Raw genomic sequence first — 21,798 nt, 5'->3', positions numbered from 1 at the left:
CTGAATATGATCAAATCTGTGTTTCCGAGCTAATCAATTGCCGTGGAACTCTTCCTTGACACAAGAACTTCGAGCTAGAGGTCTCGACTTTGTCAAAACATCTCTGAACCGATTGGCCGAGCTCACGTTTCAGGCCTTCGTGGTTGATCGAATTGAACCAGTTGCAAGGTGAGAGATCACGACCAAACCCTAATTTGCCGGCGCCCCACCATCGAGGGCAGCGCCGATCGCTCAGGTAGGGGACCTCTAACCTCTTCTCTCTCTAGTTTTCTCTCTTTTCCCTCTGTTTCTCTCTCTTCTCTCTCTCTGGCATTACGTCAAACACTCCTTCTCTCTTTCGCGGTAATGTTCTTTTTCTTTTTTGTTGATCGATTTTTCCCGCCCAAAGTCAGTTGCCACCGCCTTCCGATTAGTTGTAACCGATCTCCGACGACAGTTGTAGATTCTCCAGCTGTCAGTCGGGTCAAACACGTGTTCATTTGACCGAAGGAAATCGGTGAAGTCGCAAGTCCGAAAAGATATTTTCTGGGTTCATCATGTTTTGGGGCAAACCGGGTGAAGAAGAAGGCTGACCCGGGTTGGGTCGAGTTGACCTGGCCGACCCGCGGTCTGGTTTTGACTAAAAATTCAAATTAAGCCCGATTTCAACTGAATTTTCAAAATTAAATCCCAAAATTGAATTCCTCATAACATTCTAAATCCAAATATGTGATTTTCCCTAATTTTTGACAAAATCATGTCCAAGATTTTCGAACTTTTGTATTCGGGTAATTAGGATTTTGTTCAATTCAATGCCTTAATGACCTGATTAGGCAAAATTGGTGCCAAAATTGAATTACCCACATCTGATTATCCCTAGAATTGATGGTCTCATGGTTCGACAATTTCGAATTGGACACGATTCCCAATTTGGATTCAAAAATTTCTAATTTTCAATTGAATTTTGGGGTTTTCTGATTTATTTAACAAATTGTGCAATTGGACTGACCATTATGTAATTCAAGGTCCCAGAATCATTTGTTATGAAGATACTATGACTTAAAAATGACTGGAAAATATCTAATTGCATTTTTGGTTCAATTCGGGTTTGATTTTGCCCAATTTTGGGAGAAACACATGCCCGATTGAGATTTTCTAAAATTGATGATGCATTGATGAAATTGGATTTAAAATAAGACTAATGATTATTTTTATGAAATTTTCTGATTCCATTTGCTATTTTTTCTTGATTTTCTCACTCATTTTGACTAAAAAAATTAAAGAAAAATTCAGGAAAATGCTAAAAAAATCATTTTTAGTTTGGATATAGGTTTCTAGGCTTTGCCAAGATTAGTATCCTAATTTTGAGATTTTTGGAAATATGAAAAAAAATGAATTAAAAATCAAGTGTCAACACACCTATATCAGCCGGTGGTGTGGCTAAGAAGAACATACTAATAACAATATGCATACATACTCCCTACATGGATTCTAATCATAGTGATATAAGCACAATCCACTAATAGCATTCTCCAATCACTCGCAAATCGAATCCATAATTCACATAATAAATGGGTTTCATAGACCGAATTATATAATTTTTCACAATTTCATTTATCAAATAAAAAGTATTTCATGAAGCATTTCACAAATCAGTACATATAGTTTTTGGCAATTCCTTTCACAAAGCATTTAATTAAGACATTTACAAATGATCATTTCAAACTATTTCAAATAATGTCGTCCAATACCTTGTCAATCGACAAAAATGTAGTAAAAATTCGATCCAATTTATGCAAGAAATATGCTATTTCATAACTTATACTATATTAAATCTCTATCACTTTTGAGACATGATTTTGTAAATTCATTGAAGAGACAGTACCACTCACCTAGGAAAGGTGAAAACTAACCCACAGAGGTTACTCAAATCGGCGAACTCGTCTTCCTGTCAATTAATTGAAATATGAAATCAAAACCAAGTAAAACTCTACTTTAACTAACAAATCATCTACACTATGCTTAATCGTCGATAAAACAACTCCTATGCGCTAACAAAGAAAGTCATTTATAGAGAACGATCATCATTGTCCTCTACATGAATTGCGCATTATGCGAAACTTTATCAATTTGTTCCAATCAAACTATACTTTGAAATCAAATTTTGCCAAACCTTACAACTCCACAACATCCTAAACTATCATTTATATATAAATTCACAGCTCAATAACTCCTAAATTGAATCTCGCAGTTCAAAATTGATATAACTTTAGATTTACGATCTAATTTTGAAAATTGCTCCGATTAGATAAATAATGGGCCGGGCTTGAATATTTATCAGGCGTTGCAATTCGAAGTTGATTCAACTTGTCGGGATGTCCAAAACGGCTACGCGTGAAAATTTTTCTTTCTTCTTTTCCTCTTTTATCCATTTAAGGGCGAGCTTTGTTTTCTCCGCAGGCTTCATGCTTTTCTTTTTCCTTTTCTCTTTCTTCGTTTCCTCTTTTTCCTATTCACGAGGGAGCTTTGTTTTCTCCGCTGGCTTCACGCTTCTTCTTTTCCTTTTTATGCTCACACACGAATCTGTAGAAGATTAAAGGAAAATGGGATGGGCTTGGCCCGCTTGGGTCTTAGGAACATGGGCTAGGCTGAGCCATTATTACATATGTGAGCCAATTTAGCTGCTGATCTAAGTTTATAGAAAGGACTTAATGGCATCATTATGCCTTCTTTTTGTGATATTGTCTAACGAAATAAAACTCCAAAAACGTGCTAAGAATGGTATGAGTTATGATTCTTGTACCTTTAGCGATTGGACTAATGATTTGTCTAGCCACTAGATCTGTCAAATGGGTGGATCGGGTCAGGTTTCAGTCAGATAAAAAATGATCTGACCCAAATAGACTCATTTTCCACGCAATGCAAATCTAGTACTCATACCCGACCAAACCCAAACCCAACCCATACTTGACCCGTATTTGTAAAATACTTTCATATATAACTAAATCTAGGAAAACTCATACCTAAACTAAGGTAAAAATGCGGAGTGAGTAAGTGCGTGATCAAGTGAGAGCGAGAGATGATATAGAGAGTCATGGAAGTTTGGTCTAATTAAGTTGTAAACCCATTAATGACCCAATTACGACCCATTTAACACCCATAACATGTTTAAACCAATTTATGACGAATATATTGAATATAACTAACCAATATAACAACTCAGCCCATCATATATGGGTTAACAAATGGATCTATTAAAAGCCCCCAGTCGCGTACTGTTCATCACTCGTGGCCAACTTCAAAATTCGTTTCGGATAAACTGTAAGTCCAAATCAAGATTTGTAAAATTCCACTTCCCTCACAGCACCCTAAACTACCATTTCTATATATATACGTAGCTCGATAACTCATAAATCGGACTCTGCGGTTTGAATTTCACAAAACTTCAAAAATACGACCTAACTCAGAAAAATACTCCGATTGGACGAACGAGGAGCGCGAACACTTACCAGGCGTTTCGATACGAAGTCGAATCGATTTTCTCTTCTTCTTCTTCTTTCCTTTCTTTTCTTCTTGTTATCTATTTTCTTCTTCCCCTTTGTGTTGTGCGAGCTCTTGGCCCTTTATGCTTAACATGCCCTTTCTTTTCTCTTTTTATTGACTATTCAACCTTCTTTTCTTTTCTTTTAAGGGTTAACAACGAAAAATTTCAAACTGGTACATCCGTAACAAATTTACCATAAACTGATTTTTTGACCATAAAAAACCATAAACTGGTTCACCTATGACAAATTTACTCTAAATTAATTCTTTGACCATAAAAAACTCTAAACTGGTATACTTGTGACAAATTTACTCTCTTTTAAATTGAATTCATATCACGAAAATCACAAACTTGTACACCTATGACAAATAGATATGAAAACCCTAAACTGGTACACTCATCAACTGCCATGTGTCATCCAACTTAGCAATTTGACGATAAAATTTAACGAAAACTAACGGAGGGTAAATTTATCACAGGTTTACCAATTTGGAATTTTTGTTGGTCAAAAAATTAATTTTAAGTAAATTTGTCACTTGTGTACCAGTTTGAGATTTTTTGTGGTATTAACCCTATTGTATATATATCGAAAATGTAACATTTGTCCTTATTTTGACTTGGTCAAAAGTGGGTTGTTTAAAAAATGGTTAATACCACGAAAAATCCCAAATTAGTACACTTGTGATAAATTTATCATAAACTATTTTTTTGACCACCAAAAACCTCAAATTGATATACTTGTGACAATTTTATCCTCCATTAGTTTTCGTTAAATTATACAGTCAAATTTCTGAGTTTGATGACATGTGGCAATTGATGGGTGTACCAGTTTGGGGTTTTACCCTCCGTTTGTTATAGATGTACAAATTTGTAATTTTTCGTGGTATTAATTCAATTTAACAGAGGGTAAATTTGTTACAAATGTACCAGTTTGGAGTTTTTGGTAGTCAAAAAATTAGTTTTGGATAAATTTTTCACAGGTGTACCAATTTGAGGTTTTTCATGATCAAAAAATTAGTTTGGAGTAAATTTATCACATGTGTACAAATTTGGGATTTTTCATGTTATTAACCCTATACAATATTATTCTCAAATTTCTATTAAGCGCAATATCATTTCTGAAACATATATTTGTTTATTCTCTTTCTGTTAAAATACCCAACAAAAATGGTGATGTAGCCACTAAGTGCCACTTGGCTCCTATATGGCTGCTACGTGGCGCCTATCTCACACACTCTCAGGCGTGCTGCGATTGCCTTAGCCCGGCATGGGTCAAGCCACATCCGTCGGTGGTTGGGAGCTGGCATTGCCGCCTTCTATTGGCCCGCAGCAATTCGTCATTCTTTTTCAATTTTATGTGGTAATATTGTTAAACAAGATTTTTGTTCAGCTGTTTGATGCTACCAGCTTGTCGCATTAATAAGAGCCGACACATGACAGCCATGTCGGTATTTCCATCAATCAAGTTGACAGAAGAATTTATACGAACAAAGAAATATATAATTCAAGGATGATATTGCGCAAAACAGAAAATCTAGAAACGACGTTAACACGAATTGAAAATGTTCAAGAACCTCCGATGTGTTGGGAAAACCTCCTAAATAAATTTTGAAGTTGACAAAACTGTTCACGAGTATTTTGTAAGTCTGATAAATGCTTTGAAATATTTTGATTTATGAAGTTATACTTTGAAGATGGCAAACTTATTACTTCAAGAAGTTCAGACTTTATATATAGAAGAAGGAGAAGTTCAAACTTTATACTGCAAATGATAAAGTTCATACTTTATAAGGTAAATGAAAAACTTCAAACTTTATAATGAAATCGAAATGTTGAGACTTTAAAGAACAATACATCCTGACATAAGTTCTGAATGCAAGATCAGATTATATAGAATTAGACTATATCCAGACTTTGACGCAAACTCGGAATGAACACAACGACTAGTAATTTAACTTAGATTTCGCAAAATGAAAAGTCTTGATTGACTCGATCTCAAAGGTTATTTTGCAAGGGGAATTTATAATACAAAATATCTTAAATTGATTGACAATTAACCTCGAGACAAGTTTCTTTCTAAATGGAGAGGCTCTTCTTTTGGAAACCAAAATTCTGATTGTACGGGCGACCAGATTCAGCGGGTTTCAGATTTTGTCACTCAACGGCTACTCAATCCTCTTTATACAAATCTGTCTAACTTGAAGATTAGAAGATGATCCTCTGAAGAGTGTCGAACGGCTAGATTGGAAGTGGAAGAATATAAAAGGAGACCAAATGACGAGGAGCATTAGTAGAGATGAAATCGAGAATCTACAATTCCAAAGTCTGAGCATACTCCGACCTTTATTACTTGTCTTTTATGAGCTAAAATATGTGATCTTGACAGACATACTGTAAGAGTGATTGAGTGAGATAGAGTGACCTATCATTCACAGAGTCTTATCACTCAAAATCTGTAATCTCTTCATTGATCATCTAGTGGAATTCAGTTAGTAGGCTGTCAACTTGGGAGAGCGGACGTAGACTTGATCTAAGCTGAACCACTATACATTTTGTGTGCAATTTTTCTCATCCCTTAAAGCTCCTTTCATTTATTACATTGCACATTTACATAATTATTATCAAAGACTGTTTAAAATTTGAACGTTGTTCAGACTTTGTTCTTGATATTTTATTTCCACTTTAAATTAGTCAAGAATTGTTTAAATAACCTATTCACCCCCTCTAAGTGATCCTTGCTAGCCACATTACAATGGCTTTATCCCATTGAATATTAAAGAACCATGTGATTCCACGATGGAGGCTGCTAAATTTTTCTGGGTCTATGTTATTTGTGACCGGCTTATGGTTGCTTGAAAGGAAGAGTGAGAAATTGTCTGGTATGGATCACTTTTCGCTCATTAAACTAATGAACAGAAGAAGTCAATGAAGCATGTGCTTTGGTGAAGGAAGAGAGACGTCACTAATGATCTAAGATTGTTACATCGGCTACGTACAGGAGCATGTGTGGGCGAAGAAGACCCATTGATGTCAATATCACCGAACTCTTCTTCCACTGCATTTACCCGCATCGACCACATTGAGAGCCTCGGGAAAAGAACGTACCAAACATGTTGTCTTCATGATTCATCTTTGACCATTTCAAAGTCTTCCCACAGAAAGAGAACATATTTCAACGCCCCTTGTACATATGAAGAGCTACAAGTAGATATTCTTCTTCACTTCTTTCATTTCCTTATTTAAAAAAAAAAGGCATTAGTTCTTGAGAAGTGGGAAATTATTAAGTTTATGTTATTCTATAACTATATCGTTAGAATATCACAACTTGCCTTGCACAACTTGAGATTGCCCACCCAGTCAATGAATAAATCTTTAATTGAACGACCAAGATAAAAGTCACTAGAACTTCTCTAACCTTGGTTCAACTTATGCCAATTTGCTTCCAACCTTACTCTCCAAGCACACAAGCTCATTGCCCATGTTGTTATGCTGATCTTATACTTTCAGACGAAGACCGATGGATCAATAGTTTCCAAACTCAGGAACTTCTGGAATGACTGGGACCATAGGCTGATGGTCCTGTTGAGCCTTTCCCTGCAAGTATTACTCATCATCCTAGGAGGTCGCGCAAGTTCACTCGTAAACTTGCCATCAGGATAGCCGTCTGGTGTGCCTATATATCAGCAGACTCGATAGCAGGTGTCGTGCTCGGCATACTCTCAAGCAAGTTTGGTGATTTCAATAAAGAATCCGGTTCCCTGGATGCGAACGGCAAGCTCATTGCTTTCTGGGCTCCAGCTCTTCTCTTGCTCCTGGGCGGTCCAGACACGATCACGGCCTATTCCTTGGAAGACAATGAACTGTGGCTGAGGCACCCGCTGGGACTAATAGTCCAAACCACAGTGACGATATACATCTACTTCATGGCATGGGCACTTTCATATCTGTCCGGTTAAGCCTTCCTGATGATCGTGGCCGGTCTAATCAAGTTCGGGGAGAGGGTATGGGTCCTTTGGCTAGCAAGTAGCGATAAACTTAAAAAATCCATGCTAGATCCCCCTGATCCTAGCCCCAATTACCCACATTTCATGGAGGAATATACTCTGAAGCAGGCTGAAGGTTTCCTCGCGACAGCCGATGAAATAGTTGAGGTTCAGGTGCCTGAGGATCTCTCGGCCAACGAAAGCCGACCCGGTGGCTATGAAGAGTTGGTCCAAGCCCATCGCTTGCTTAAGATATTCAAGCGCCTGTTTGTGGATCTGATTCTCAGCTATGACGATAAAGATGCAAGTTTATCGGTGTTCAAGGTTAGGTCATGCAAAAGTGTTTTTGAGATAGTGGAGATTGAGCTCGGATTCATGTACGATTTGCTTCACACAAAGGCCATGGTGTTATATACCCGATGGGCCTTATATCGCCACATCATCACTTTGTGGATAACATGCTTTGTATTGGCATGCTTCGTATGGGTATACTTCTCTTTTGGTAAAAGGCCTCACTACCCCAGCATCGATCTCGCCCTGACTTTCATCTTGCTTGTTCTTGTCATTCTCCTAAAGTTGTATTCCATATTGTTGCTACTTTCCTCAGATCGGACCAATGTTTGGCTGAGCAAATGTGACAGTTCGATCTCACGGGTGGTCAAGCCTCTCCAATTGTTTATACAGCCCAGATGGTCAAATTCAATGGGTCAATTCAGCCTTCTAAGTTTTTGCCTCCAGGAGAAAATCCTACCCTGCCACAAATTCCTGAAGCTGATCCATGTCCATGAGAAGCTAGAGAAGTACCATTACACGGATTACAAAGAACTACCAGATATCATGAATGATTTTATTCATGGAAATCTCCAGGAGAAATTTTACAAGGACAACCAGCTAAAGTACGATCACAAGCACTTTTACACTCGCGTGCTTACAGGTTATGGCAGTCCTGGCCTGACTTGGAGTACAGAGTTAGATATTGACAAGTGCGTCTTAATTTGGCACATTGCAACAGAATTGTGCTACTACTGGAATGGCCGAGACAAAAGTTACCCGGGTTTCTCGGAAAGTAGGCTGTTGTCTCGTTACATGTTTTATCTCCTCGTCATGTATCCTTTCATGTTGCCCAGTGGGATAGGCCAGATCCGGTTTCGCAATACTTTCGTGGAGGCTACCAAATATTTAAAGAAAAACTACTCTTATCGCCTAGAAAACGTGGGCATTGCCCCTCCTGCGGAGATACCTGCAACAAGATTTCGCACTTGTTCAGGAGAAACCGAGAAACATCAGTTGAAAATGAAGCTTGCCGAAAAGCCTGCAGGATGCTGCTCGAAGTGAACACCGAAGTACCGCCCGCCAAAGTCAAAGGAGAAAGGAGCAAGTACGTCTTATTCGATGGGTGCAGGCTGGCCTTGGGGTTGAACGAGAAGTATGATATTTCTCAAAAGTGGGAAATGATTTCCAAGGTTTGGGTGGAAATGCTAGTTTACGCAGCGAGTCAGTGCAGAGGAGATTGTCATGCTCGGCAGCTCAGGCGAGGAGGAGAGCTCATCACTCATGTCTGGCTCATGATGGCTCACTTTGGCTTAATCGATCACTTCCAGATGACGCAAGGCCACGCCATAGCTAAGCTTATTCTGCGATAGTTCATCTAAGTATTTAGCTATAGCACGGTTGGTAGTCGTTTTTGTGTGATCATGTAGTTATATGCAAAAGTTCAAACTCATGATTGATGGACATGTATAGTTTTTTGCAAGTGTTAAGCATGTCGCGTGAAACGAGTTAATAGTAGACCGGTTAAATGAGTGGGTTGGGTCGGGTCACAAATGATCCGATCCAAATTGACCCATTAACCTGTTTATGACCCATTTATGCGCAATGCAATTTTTTTGACCCATACCCGACTCGACCCATACCCGACTCGATTGGTATTGCTACAATACTTCCATATTTAACTAAATATAGGAAAACTTATACCTAAACTGATATAAGAGTGCGGAGTGAGTAAGCATGAGATTGAGTGAGGGTGAGAGAGATGAGTTGAGTTTAAATAAGTTGTAAACCCATTTATGACCTGTTTAACACCCATATTATACATATACCCATTTATAATCCATTTATTAAATATAACTAACTCATTTATAATCCATTTACTAATATATGGGTTAAGAAATGGGTTTATGATCCATTTTGACATGTCTAGTTAATAGTCAGTCACTAATTTTAGTTCCCTTGTATGAAAATTTTCATCAAAGTTCAGTCTTTATCAACTTTTAATTACAGAAAGGAGGCGAGGGAGGGAAGACGCCTTCATTTATAACATATTATAGTTGTTGATTACGTCTCAAAATTAATCTGTTTGATTCGAAATCGATATGAGTATGATGTTTTCGAGGCACTCGGAAACAGGGACAGACAAATTGAGAACGCAAGAAGACGCCCGCCTGGTGTCTGGATAAGTCCGGCAACTAGGCAAGCACCTGGCCTAGAAGTGGCCGGGTGTTCGGCCACATGCAGTTATCATTTTCTCGAGAGGCCACAATGTGTATGTAAGCCTTCTATAATTATTACGTGTTATACGAGACAAAAAATAAAGAATCTGATACTAAAAAAATAGAAGAGAACATTATTGTACGACGAGCGACATTAAAAATAATATTAATATCCAGAGCTGAAAAGACATAGTGCCCGATTGTCTAGGTGCCAGACACCCGGCCCCCAACGCAGACCCGATCTAGAAGTGTTTTAAAATTTATTTTTTATGTTTAGATGCACAACTTGTGAGAGAGCTTTTAAGAGCCGTCATCCAAGTGAATTGAGAGCGTGAAAAAATCCCGTTTCTTGCTATTGATTCTTGTGGGTTCGGGTATTATCTCGGATTGAGATACACTTATGAGTAAGTATGATTGAGCGATTGTAATCTTCTCTTTACCAATCATAGCGAAACCATCTCATCAATCCATGGAATAGGCACATTGCCGCACCATGTAAATCATTCGTGTTCAAGTTTAGTTTCTGCAGGTTATTTCTTGCTTGAATCTTATTGTTTGTTCAAGCTTTCACGTTAATTATAACAAACCGGTATCAGAGCATAAGTAACTGTTGATTAATTATTCTAGAAATTTTTCCATTTTGCAATTATTGTTATGGCTTCTACAAAATTCAAATTGGATAAATTTACTAACAGGAATAACTTTAACCCGTGGTGCTTTAAGATGCGCGCGTTATTGGAGACACCGGATTTGCATTTCTCGTTGGAGGAAGATGATCAACTTCCCTAAGGTATGAAAGCGGAAGAAAAGCTGATAGTTTCAAAAAAGGCTAGGAGTATTATTTTGCTGAAATTAGGAGAAGATGCTTCGGTTTAAGTGGTAGATGAAACGAGTGTCACTGCAATTTGGGCAAAACTTGAAATCGCCGTATATGTAGAAATCGCTCTTGAAGAATCTTTTCCAATGTTTATTCACATAGAAGATGATTGAGGAAACGTCAATCTAGGATCACCTGAATCAGTTTAATAAAGTAATCAATGATCTTAAAGGATGCGGATGAGAAGGTATATGATCAATGGAAGGCTATGATGCTGCTTTGTTTTCCTAGTTCTTATGAGCACTTTCATGATTCTCTAATGAGAGGGAGTGAGAGCATATCCATGAAGGAAGAGAAGTCTGCACTGTTCTTCAAAGAATGACAGGAGAAGTTGTAGGGCAATGATAATAGAAGTGGCGCGGTGGGCTTGATGGTAAGAGGTAGGAACTTGAAGGGGAGCTCTAGAAGCAGACGCGAGTCTAGATCAAAGTCTACAGTGAGGAGAAAGCATATTAGATGTTACAATTGTCAAAAGGAGGGGCACATTGCAAGGAACTATCCAGAACCAAAGAAAGCGGAGAAATCAGAGGAGGATTTGAATGTCATACAAGCTAGTGGGGAGCAGTCGGATTACATTGTATGTGTTGTGAAATTAAGTGATCGAATAATAAAATAGACAAAATAAAGAAAAAAATCGAATACCAGATTTACATGGTTCGGTCATAGTGACTTACATCCATGGGGAGAGTAAAAACGAATTCCACTATAAATCAAACGAAACAACGGAGATTACAACCATACTCAAGTCACTCAAACACTCTAAGTGTTTCCCAAATCCCAATTCCACTCAATAACTCACACAGTATTTAATCCCACACTTACGAAATAATCTCTCAATCTCACAAAGAAATTACACAAATCTTACCACAAGAAGATTTAATTGGCTTCAACACTAAAAGCTCTCAAGTTGTATTTCATGAAGAAGCCTCTTTGATACACATCACAAAAAACATCTCGTTCTTATATACAGGCAAAAAATGAATCAAAAGTAAGAAACCTCTTTTTAGAAATCTTCTCCAACTAGGAAACAATTCAACTAGGAAACCTATTCCAAATAAGAAACCTACTTGAATTAGGAAACTTTTCTTTACGGACTCAAACTCGAGACATATTTTCAACAAACTCCACGTTGGCCCAATGTTTGAACCAAGTGACAATCGCTTTGTTGAAATCTAAACTTTACTGCTGCTCTCCCATAGCCCACATGGGTTCAACCACCACAAACGTGTTCCATGTCCAAGCTGCACTTGAACTTCGCAATAACCATGGACCACATTAGCACACCAACTCCACTTGTACCTTTAACTACTCTACAGGGATTTTCCAACACAACTTCCTCTACCATAAACAAATCATAACCATTGTTGCATCCATACCTCTTAGGAAATCAAACACGTACCTACAGCAACCGTTGGCACTACATGCTCCACTTCGCTATAAGCACCATCGATGTCAATTACTCCGTTAATACTCGTTACCTCAAGAGTTTCTGGTTCCAACTCCATTTCAAGCTGAACACCATCCAGATCCGTATAAACACTGCCATAATCACTCCTAACTAGAAGTACTTGAGACTCGTCAAATTTAACTTCTTTATTGACAATAGATGAATTTAATTCCGGGCACTACAACCGATAGCCCCATTCACATTGTGCATAATCAAAGAACAAGCACTTTCTTACCCACCCATCGAGCTTACCATCATTCACTCGAACATAACATGAATAGTCAGCAACGTTACCTGACCACACTTTTTTAGGAGTTCAACATCCAATCGTAGTCGATGGGGATCTATTTATCAAGTAGCTCATCGTACTAAGCACATCTGTTAGGAATCTCCTAGCCATACCAGTACTAGAGAGTATTTTATGAGCCGTCTCTCATAATATTATACTAATCAACTCTGCAACATGTTGTGGTTCACTGGAACTATTGTGGTGTCTCACTATGCATTTTTTTAATGTAGAATTCGTTTTACAGCTTTAAGCAAAACTCCATACTATTATCGATCCAAACATGCTTGATTAATTTACCAGTCTCATTTTCATCAAAGCTCTCAAGTGCATGATCCTAATAACAACAACAAACTTATGCCATAGCACAAACATCCAAGTCTTCCTCAAGTAGTCATCCAGAATTGATAGCTTTTGTCCTTGAAGGAAACTACAACAACCTGCGAACATCCAAGTGAATCAACTCTGCAATCTCCGTTGACTCTTTGACAGTCATACTGAACTGCATGTTCCGTCGTTCACCTAAGTCACAGTACCTGCATACAGTCAATTCGTCAGTAACATAACCACACATCAAACTACTTTCACTCAGAATCTTCATGCTTCTCTCGCTAATGTGCCCTAAACGTATATGCCGCAATTCAAACTCTCAAATAGATACATCCGACATCTCGACGACGTAATTCGTCACTGTCTCACCTTAAAACTCATATAGGCCATAATGATTGATTCCTTTCATTATCACCAAGGCATCTGGAATGATTCTCAGAATTCCTTCTTCTGAAGTATATCGACACCCAGCTAAATCTGGGGCACTCAAGGAAATCTGGTTATTTTTTAACTCTATAACATGCCTCACTCTAGTCGATGTCCTCACAATACCATCATATAATCTGATTCTAACATCACCAACACCCACAACATTGCACCCAGCGTTGTTCCTCCACTGTACTTTACTACTATCCATGCATTGATAAGCAGTATGTTGGATGGTTATGGTTCAAAGATGCGCATATTGACGCTTAATTGAACCGTCTCTGTACTTGATGGTCATGGTTTGTTCACATATGAAGGCACATGTGTGGGCAATATGGAATTTGTCTTCTTGTTATATATAAAGTACAATAATGATGTCCTATGCAATCTAATCATGATACTGTATTGAAATCCTTGATCGGGATTGTAACCGAGAATGAATGGTTCATGCCTCATTAAGAATACATGTCAATTAGGTTTGTGCATATGGTCGAATAGGTGGCTTGACAAGAAATTTCCATGGTCTTTGTCCAATTGGGACATGGTAAGATAGAATGGTTGAATTACATGGCAGCTAAAACTGACAGGTTCATTGTGTTATTAAAACATTCACACTGTCTGGGTGACTATGACATATTGCTAGATATCACTCATGGTTTGTAGGACCTGGAGATTGATCGGGACAATCAATTCTCTTGGAAGTACTAATGTGTTAGTACAAGTCCTACTGCCAGCTCAGTGATGAACCTAGGGTGGTCATACACCATAACCCATTTGGAATGATGTTTGAATGGGAGAGACAATATTGCAAATGTGTTTGCAATTACGATAATCAGATTGAGTCGGGCTGAAGATAAATGATCTGAAACAGTTTTTAGATCAATGACCTGATCTGAAATAGTTTCAAAATCAATGGCAAGTTTATTAATCTGAAACAGGTTCAAAATCAATGGCCAGTTTAATGATCTGAAATGGGTTCAAAATCAATGGTCAGATTAATGATTTGAAACGGTTTCAAAATCAATGGCCAGTATAATGATCTAAAAAGGTTTCAGAATCATTGACCAGATTAATGATTTGAAACGATTTCAGAATCAATTGCCATATTAATGTTCTGATACGATTTTAAGAATCAACGGTCAAATTAATATTCTAAAACGGTTTCAGACTTAAAGGTTAAATTAATGCTCTATAACAATTACAAAATTAATGCCCTGAATAATACTCTGAAACGATTTCGGAATCATGGCCAAATTTATTCTCTAAAACTATTTCAGAGTTAATGACTGAATTGATTTAAATAAATTGGATCTAAGACTGATGAAAGAAAGAGAAAGAGATCTATCAAATGCTCTACACACATAAGAACAATTGCTAGCACAATGAAGTAGTGAACTCTCTCAAATTCTTCCTAAGGTTCGACGTGTGATTGGTGGTGTGTCTGAACTAAAGGTCCGACGTTTGTAGGGCTGGAACTGAAGAACATTTGGATCATGGTGCGTCTGAACTAGAGGTCTAACGTTTGTGGAGCCGGAACTAAAGAACATCAGCACCAAATTGTTTTGGGCACGCTACAAGGGTAATCTGACTAGCCCTCATTTTATTTTATTCTTTCGTCTTTACAAATTTTAATTAAAATGCATGAACAATTCTTTGGAGACACATGTATGGGTTTTGCTTCCATTGTAATTCCAGTTTATTTTACCTATGCATGTTTTCACAAAATCCCAATAGTATCAAGTAGACATTGTTGATCGTAGGGAGTTTCTCGTACATGTCTGACAGGGCCTCCATCAATTCCACGGTGGTCTTCTCTTTCACAATGTCAAATGCGACGTTACAACTTAACGTCAATCGAATAATACCCAACGTTTGTTTATCCAGCAATTTCAATTCAGCTTGTTTCATCGACTTTGGTTTCTCCCCAGATAGAGGTAAGTGCAAATTCCTCTAATATAGATAATTCTCATTTTGCATCTTCTAGAAACCAAAATCCTTCCCATCAAATCTGTTGATTTTCACTTTTCCTTTTTCCATCGTTATCGATTCGCTTCAACTCAACTAAGCCTAGCTCTGATACAAATTATTATAGAAGCAAGCAAATGAATAATAAAATAAACGGGATAAAGAAATAAATTGAACACCAGATTTACATGGTTCAGTCGTAGTGACCTACACCCATGGAAAGAGCAGTCACGAATTCCATTATATATTAAGTGATACAATAGAAATTACAACTACACTCGAGTCACTCAAACATTCTTAGTGTTTCCCAACTCCCAATTACACCCAATAATTCACACAGTATTTAGCCCCGCAATTCCTCCCGAACTAATCTCTCAATCTCACGAAGGAATTACACAAATCTTACCACGAAATTCAATTGGCTTCAACATTAAAAGCTCTCAGGGGGTAATTCACGAAGAGGCCTCTTTGATACACATCACAAAAAACAATCCCTTCTTATATATAGGTAAAAATTGGATCCAAAATAGGAAATCTCTTTTTAGGAAACATTCTCCAACTAGGAAACCTATTCAAAGTAGAAAACCTACTTGAATTAGGACATTTTCCTTTTTGACCTCAAATCCGAGACATATTTTCAACAATGTGTGTTTACTAGTGGAAAAGAGTTGATCATGGATTCTGGATGCATCTACCCCTTGAGATTGAGAGATGGTGCAGTGTTTATGGACAACGACGTCGAGTGCAAAGTCGTCAGAATTGGCTTAGTGTAGATCAGCATGCATGACGGGAGCATTTGAAGTTTGCGAGATGTTCGACAAGCTGAGCCAAAGAAGAATCCGATTTCTTTAGGCTCATTGGAATCGTTAGGCTGTCGATTTACTTCAAAGTGACTTTTTGTGGTCATAAAGTGTGATAGTTGAATTGGTTATCAAAAAAAAAAAGTGTAATAGTTGAATAAAACAGAGAAGAGCGAAGCTGTGGTCGGCCGGTCAAAAAGGTGGATGGGACGAAAAAAACAAAAAGACAAGCCTCAATTAATAAGAAAAGAACGAGAAAGAGGAGAGTTGTTGGTGCAAAACACAAATAGAAAAGAACGTAGAAAAAATGAGAGGATAAATTCACGCACACATGCCTCAGACATCCTGACAAGCTGGATCAACTCCATTTCGTAACGCCCGTTAAGGATTCAAACCTTTTATTCATGTAATTAGAGGAATTTTCGGAGTTAAGCTATAGATTCGAAGTTATGCGATTGCGGGGCTCGATTTAAGAGTTATTAATCTATAAAATTATATGGAAATGATAATTTAGGGCGTTGCGGAGATGTAAGGTTTGGTAAATTATTTCTGACTTACGGTTTGAGCTGAATGAGTTTTTTAAAGTTTAGTGCACGAGCTATGCATAGCCGACAACTATGGATAATTGCTCTGGGCAAGCTTTTTGTTTGCGCGTAGAATTCGTCTATTGACGAATAGACTTAGTTTAGTTGAATCGTAGTTTAGGTAATGTTTTACTCGATTTTGATTTAGTTTTTCAATTAATTGATGGGATTACAAGTCATCGACTTGAGAGACTTTCGTTGTTTGGTTTTGGCATTTTCAGACCGGTGGTGCTTAGAAAAATTTATGAACTCATGTCTTAAAAGTGATAGAGATTTGATATATTATGACTTATGAAAGAGCATGTTTATTGCATTAAATTTGGGGTCGGGCATTTACTACTTTTCAGTTAATTGCGAATGGTTTGAGAAACAATTTATGAAAGGTTTTGCTAAAGATTATACATACTGATTTGTGAACCTAGTTTATGAAATAAATTCTAAAATGGCTTGAGAAATGCCTTATGAAATTTATACAATTTGATGAATTGAATTGTTAAAGATTATAGGATTTGGTTTGTGAACCCCATTTATGAGATGATTTTGGATTTGATTTGTGGGTTATTGGAGGATAATGTTTGTGGATTATGCTCAGGTTTTTATGGTTAGTGATGTTAACTAACAATATGACCTAGAGGGGAGTAAATAGGTGATTTCAAGAAACTTGACATATATTGCGGAATTAAAACAGTCAAGTTTGATGTAAGATGAATAAGGTAAAACAGAGTGTCAATATAAGCACAAACTGGTTCTTTCAAGCAATATAGTGCAATGCTTCTATCAGGCAGTAAATGAATATAAGCAAAGAGATAAAGAATAATGCACACAGAGATTATAGTGGTTTAGCTTGGTGTAAGCCCACGTCTACTCTCCTATACTAATAGACTATTGGCTGGATTCTACTAGAAATCTTCTTGAAGCTGGTGTTGCTTATACCTAAGCTGATAGATTTCACTATCTGACACTTAAGCACAAATTATAACACTGCCAACACTTCTTGAAAGATTGCAATTTTATACTCTCAGAAGACAATGTAAAGGATATAAAGCTCTCTCTAAATTTGGATTTATGAACTCTTGATCCTTCTCTCTCTTTGGTGCCTTGATCTTCTTTTATATTCCTCCGCATCTGATCTTCTCGTTGGACAATCTTCAAGAAGATCAATCTCCAATCAGACCATTGGACATTGTTGAGAAGATCAATTAGCCGTTGAAGTCTATCAATCAGAATTCCCATAAATTTGGTTGCCCATACAATCAAATCTTGATTTCTAGAAATAGAGTAGCTCCAGCTATAGAAAGTAACTTGCCTTCAAGATAATTGTCAATCAATCCAGATATCTCGCATAATTGATTTTTTTTGCATGAATAATCTTAAGATTGATGGTCAGTCAAAATCTTCTAAAATAGGAATCCATTCCAAATCACTAGTTGGTAAGGGATGAGATAAAATATCTCAAAATAATAATTTTGAAGTTCGTGACAAAATTGACGTCACAGGTAGAATAAGTGTTCCACTTATATCCATATTAACCACTAATATCCAGCTCTGCAGTTATCTGTTGATATCAGGCTTTGGCCAGGCTTCTACTTATATTCAGCTATTGTAGTACTCTGCTAATATCTAGCTTACACCCTGGTGATTTTCAACTTATGTCCTGTTGATATCAAGCTCCGGTTATATCACATTTCCTGGTTATATCCAATTGCTATCCATTGGTCTTCCTCAGTATCTTAGTGATCCAAGACTATATAAATTGTTCACCTTGTCTGGTACCTCCAAGTTTCCATGAACTTCCCGTTCTTCATGACTTGTTTATCTCCATAAAGGTCTATCTAGTTTTCACCACTCTTTCACTTCATACTTCGAATTCCTTGGATATTAGCAAAGTACATCAACTTTACTCGAGCTTCAGTCTTCCGATCCCTCCAAGCATATTGGCAATCATGGCTCTACTTCACTGATCACCTATCCTTGGTACCTTCAAGCTTTACCGAACTCCTCGTTCTAGGCTTGTTCACCTTTTACTTAGGTACCTTCAGCTTGTAGACGCTTGTTCACCATTGATAGAGAACTCATAACGTTTAGACGTCCAGTTTGGACAACATTTGCATAACGACTTGTGCTTCTTTCAGCTGATTTACTCAACCATTAAACATATTAGTAGCTTTTGATTATTTTGTCATCTTCAAAACTTCACGAAGGATTTTCCCAACAATTAGAACCCGTGAAAGGTTGAGTATGCATACTTACATCCTTCTAGTCCAAGCTAGCGGTTGATATGGGTTGAGACCTAGCCAAAGGAGGAATTTGGATTGCCTCTATCATGGGGCGTTTAAGCGCGATCATAGTTGAATATTGAGAATGAAATAGATCATTGGACTGGACCATTGATGTTTATTTTGATATTATTGATTGAAAGATTATTTTTTATATGTATATGGTTAAGTTGAAGTGATATAACTCAATTTGATCTCGTACGTGTATTATTTATTGGATTGAGATAAGTGCGGTGACATAGTTTTATAAATGTGCATAGAGGATGCTCGATCTGCTCAGAAGTGATTTGTACTTTTTTCACTGAGCTATAGTTGCTCATACTATTCATCTTACTTCTTTTTTTTTTTTTCAGGTTCTTCAGTTAGCGGCAAGTAGAACATGAGCGCTATCGATGAGAATGTTTCGTAGTTGGGTTTTGTTTGAGACAGTTATATATATGTCTGATGATACTTGTTGGGTTTAGCTGAGTTCTAAGATGTATATGTTCTTTTTGTGGATTACGGAAACTTCGATATCGTAACCAACTTATTGTTTTGATATATATATATATATATATATATATATATATATATATATTCTAATAATAGGTTTTATGTTGGTTTGTGTTTGAGACTACTTCTTTTGGGTAGGAGGACGGTCGTGGACTTGTAGGAATCGGGATGTGACATAAAGTGGAAGTGAATGAGCAGTCTAAACTACCTTTATGGATAGATAGCTATAGGCTCAGTTGCTACAGTTTCATCAATGTTGTCACACTAAGGTCAGACGAGGGTATGGCGCATGTGACATGAGCACATCTAAGAGGGTATGAACATTCTGAGTGAGAAGCTGGACTGTTGCGAGTATTGCCTTTTCGGCCAGCAACGTAGAATGTAGTTGAGCATAGCAATTCACAGGACCAAGGGTATAGCGAACAATATCCATTCAGACTTGGGGGCCTTCTTAGGTGTAGCCAAAATGAGGTGCTAGGAATATGTTAACCTTTATAGTTGACATTAGCTGAAAATTTTGGGTTTATTATCTGAAACATAAGAATGAGTCTTTTATCTTTTTTAAGCAATTTAAACTCTTGATAAAATAATCAAACAAGTAAGAAAGTCAAGAGGCTTAGAACTGAAAATAGGTTAGAGTTTTGTTCTAATGTGTTTGATGACTTTTGCAGAGAAAACAGAATTGGCAAGTATTGCAAGGTGCTTGGAACACCGTAACAAAATGGGGTAGCTGAACATATGAGCAGGACTTTTCTTGAGAGAACCCGATTTTGCTCTCAAATGTTGGTTTGTCATGAGATTTCTGGGATGAGGTTGTAACGCCCCCACCTCGGGGTTATTAGTGTGACGTCCTGTTCACTATTATCTTTGACTAAGTACAAGCGGAAGCAATTAATTTGGGACGATTACAATCAGAACAAACAACGGGGTTATGACAAGCATCATGAGCAAACCTTGTATTAATATGTAACATCCTTATCTTACTCTCGGAAACCAGGGAAAGCATAACAGGCAAAACACACTATTGCCATTTTACTTAAACATATTTTACAAGCCCTTTTCTACAGGCCGTTCCACGTACAAACCATATCACAAGCGAAGGCCGAGGTTAATCCTAGCTCCTTTATGTCATCCTCCATCTTATGGACCTGAAAAGGAAAAATAACGGGGGATGAGTCGGAGAGACTCAATGAGTAAATTCACTAATACTCGTGCAGGATGATGCCTCGCTGTTGTACTAACGCATACAAATATTTTCCCCACCTTATGTCGATGGCAAATCAATAGCAAAGGCTTTGTCCTTGCCCTTGCTATGTTTACATGGAAGCTCACATTTATCTGGTCACATAAAAATGTACAAGAAAATTTATACGTGAAGCATCCTCAAGAATCCTTCGGCTTATCAATAAACACACATACCGACATACATATAAGATTCATTTGTTATCATCCTGGCTCAACCAGGGCATCTAGCTTCATGCTAGGCATCTTGGCTCAACCAGGGCATCTCGGTTCAACCGAGGCATCCCGGGGCTAGCTCACCCGAGACATCCGGGCTCAACCCAGGCATCCTAGCTCAACTAAGGCATCCCGACACTAGTTTACTGAGGTATCCGGCCCGGCACTAGTTTACTGAGGTATCCGGGCTCAACCTAGGTATCCTAGCTCAACTAGGGCATCCCGACGCTAGTTTACCGAGGCATCGCCGCCAATGCTATGTGACGACAGTCTTCTTCTTTTATTTAGTGATCACACATCATGGGTCACACAAGCTGGTTTATTATCTTGATTTCATTAATCCATGCAATCAAGCCTAAAGACGTGCCGTGCTTGTGTAATCATGATCTCTAGAATATTCGCCTAACATGAGGGTCACGGTCGAGGGCACGTGGTTCAGTCCGCCATGCCAAGCGCCGGCTCGGAGCCGAACTTGGCCCGGCTCTACATATCCCAATGTAAACCCGCACCAAGCCGAACTCGTCCCGTGACGCCACAACAAGAGTACAAGACCATACGACACCCCGTTTCGTGACTCGTACGTGCTTTGACTTACAATTATAAAGCAAAATACAAGCATTCATGCAAACATCAAGCATCATAGACACGGTCACTACTCGAGCCAAACTCGTAACACCATGTCCTATCCTCTTATAAATCAACAAGCATAGATGAGAATATCAAGCATGGTAACAAGCGATGCGTGCAACATCGAGACAAACAACAACATGCAAGTCTCAACAAAAGTTCGGGTGAGAACTCAAGCCAACAACGCATCATAACTTCCTATCCCGAGATTAGGGAATCCACTTCCATGCCGCAT

This window comes from Syzygium oleosum, unplaced genomic scaffold (genome assembly GCF_021117445.2).
Source record: "Syzygium oleosum isolate NSW1041296 unplaced genomic scaffold, Sole_v2.1 Sole_v2.51, whole genome shotgun sequence".
NCBI lineage: Eukaryota > Viridiplantae > Streptophyta > Magnoliopsida > Myrtales > Myrtaceae > Syzygium > Syzygium oleosum.
The sequence above is the reverse complement of the archived record's forward strand: the minus strand, read 5'-3'. Positions refer to the sequence as shown.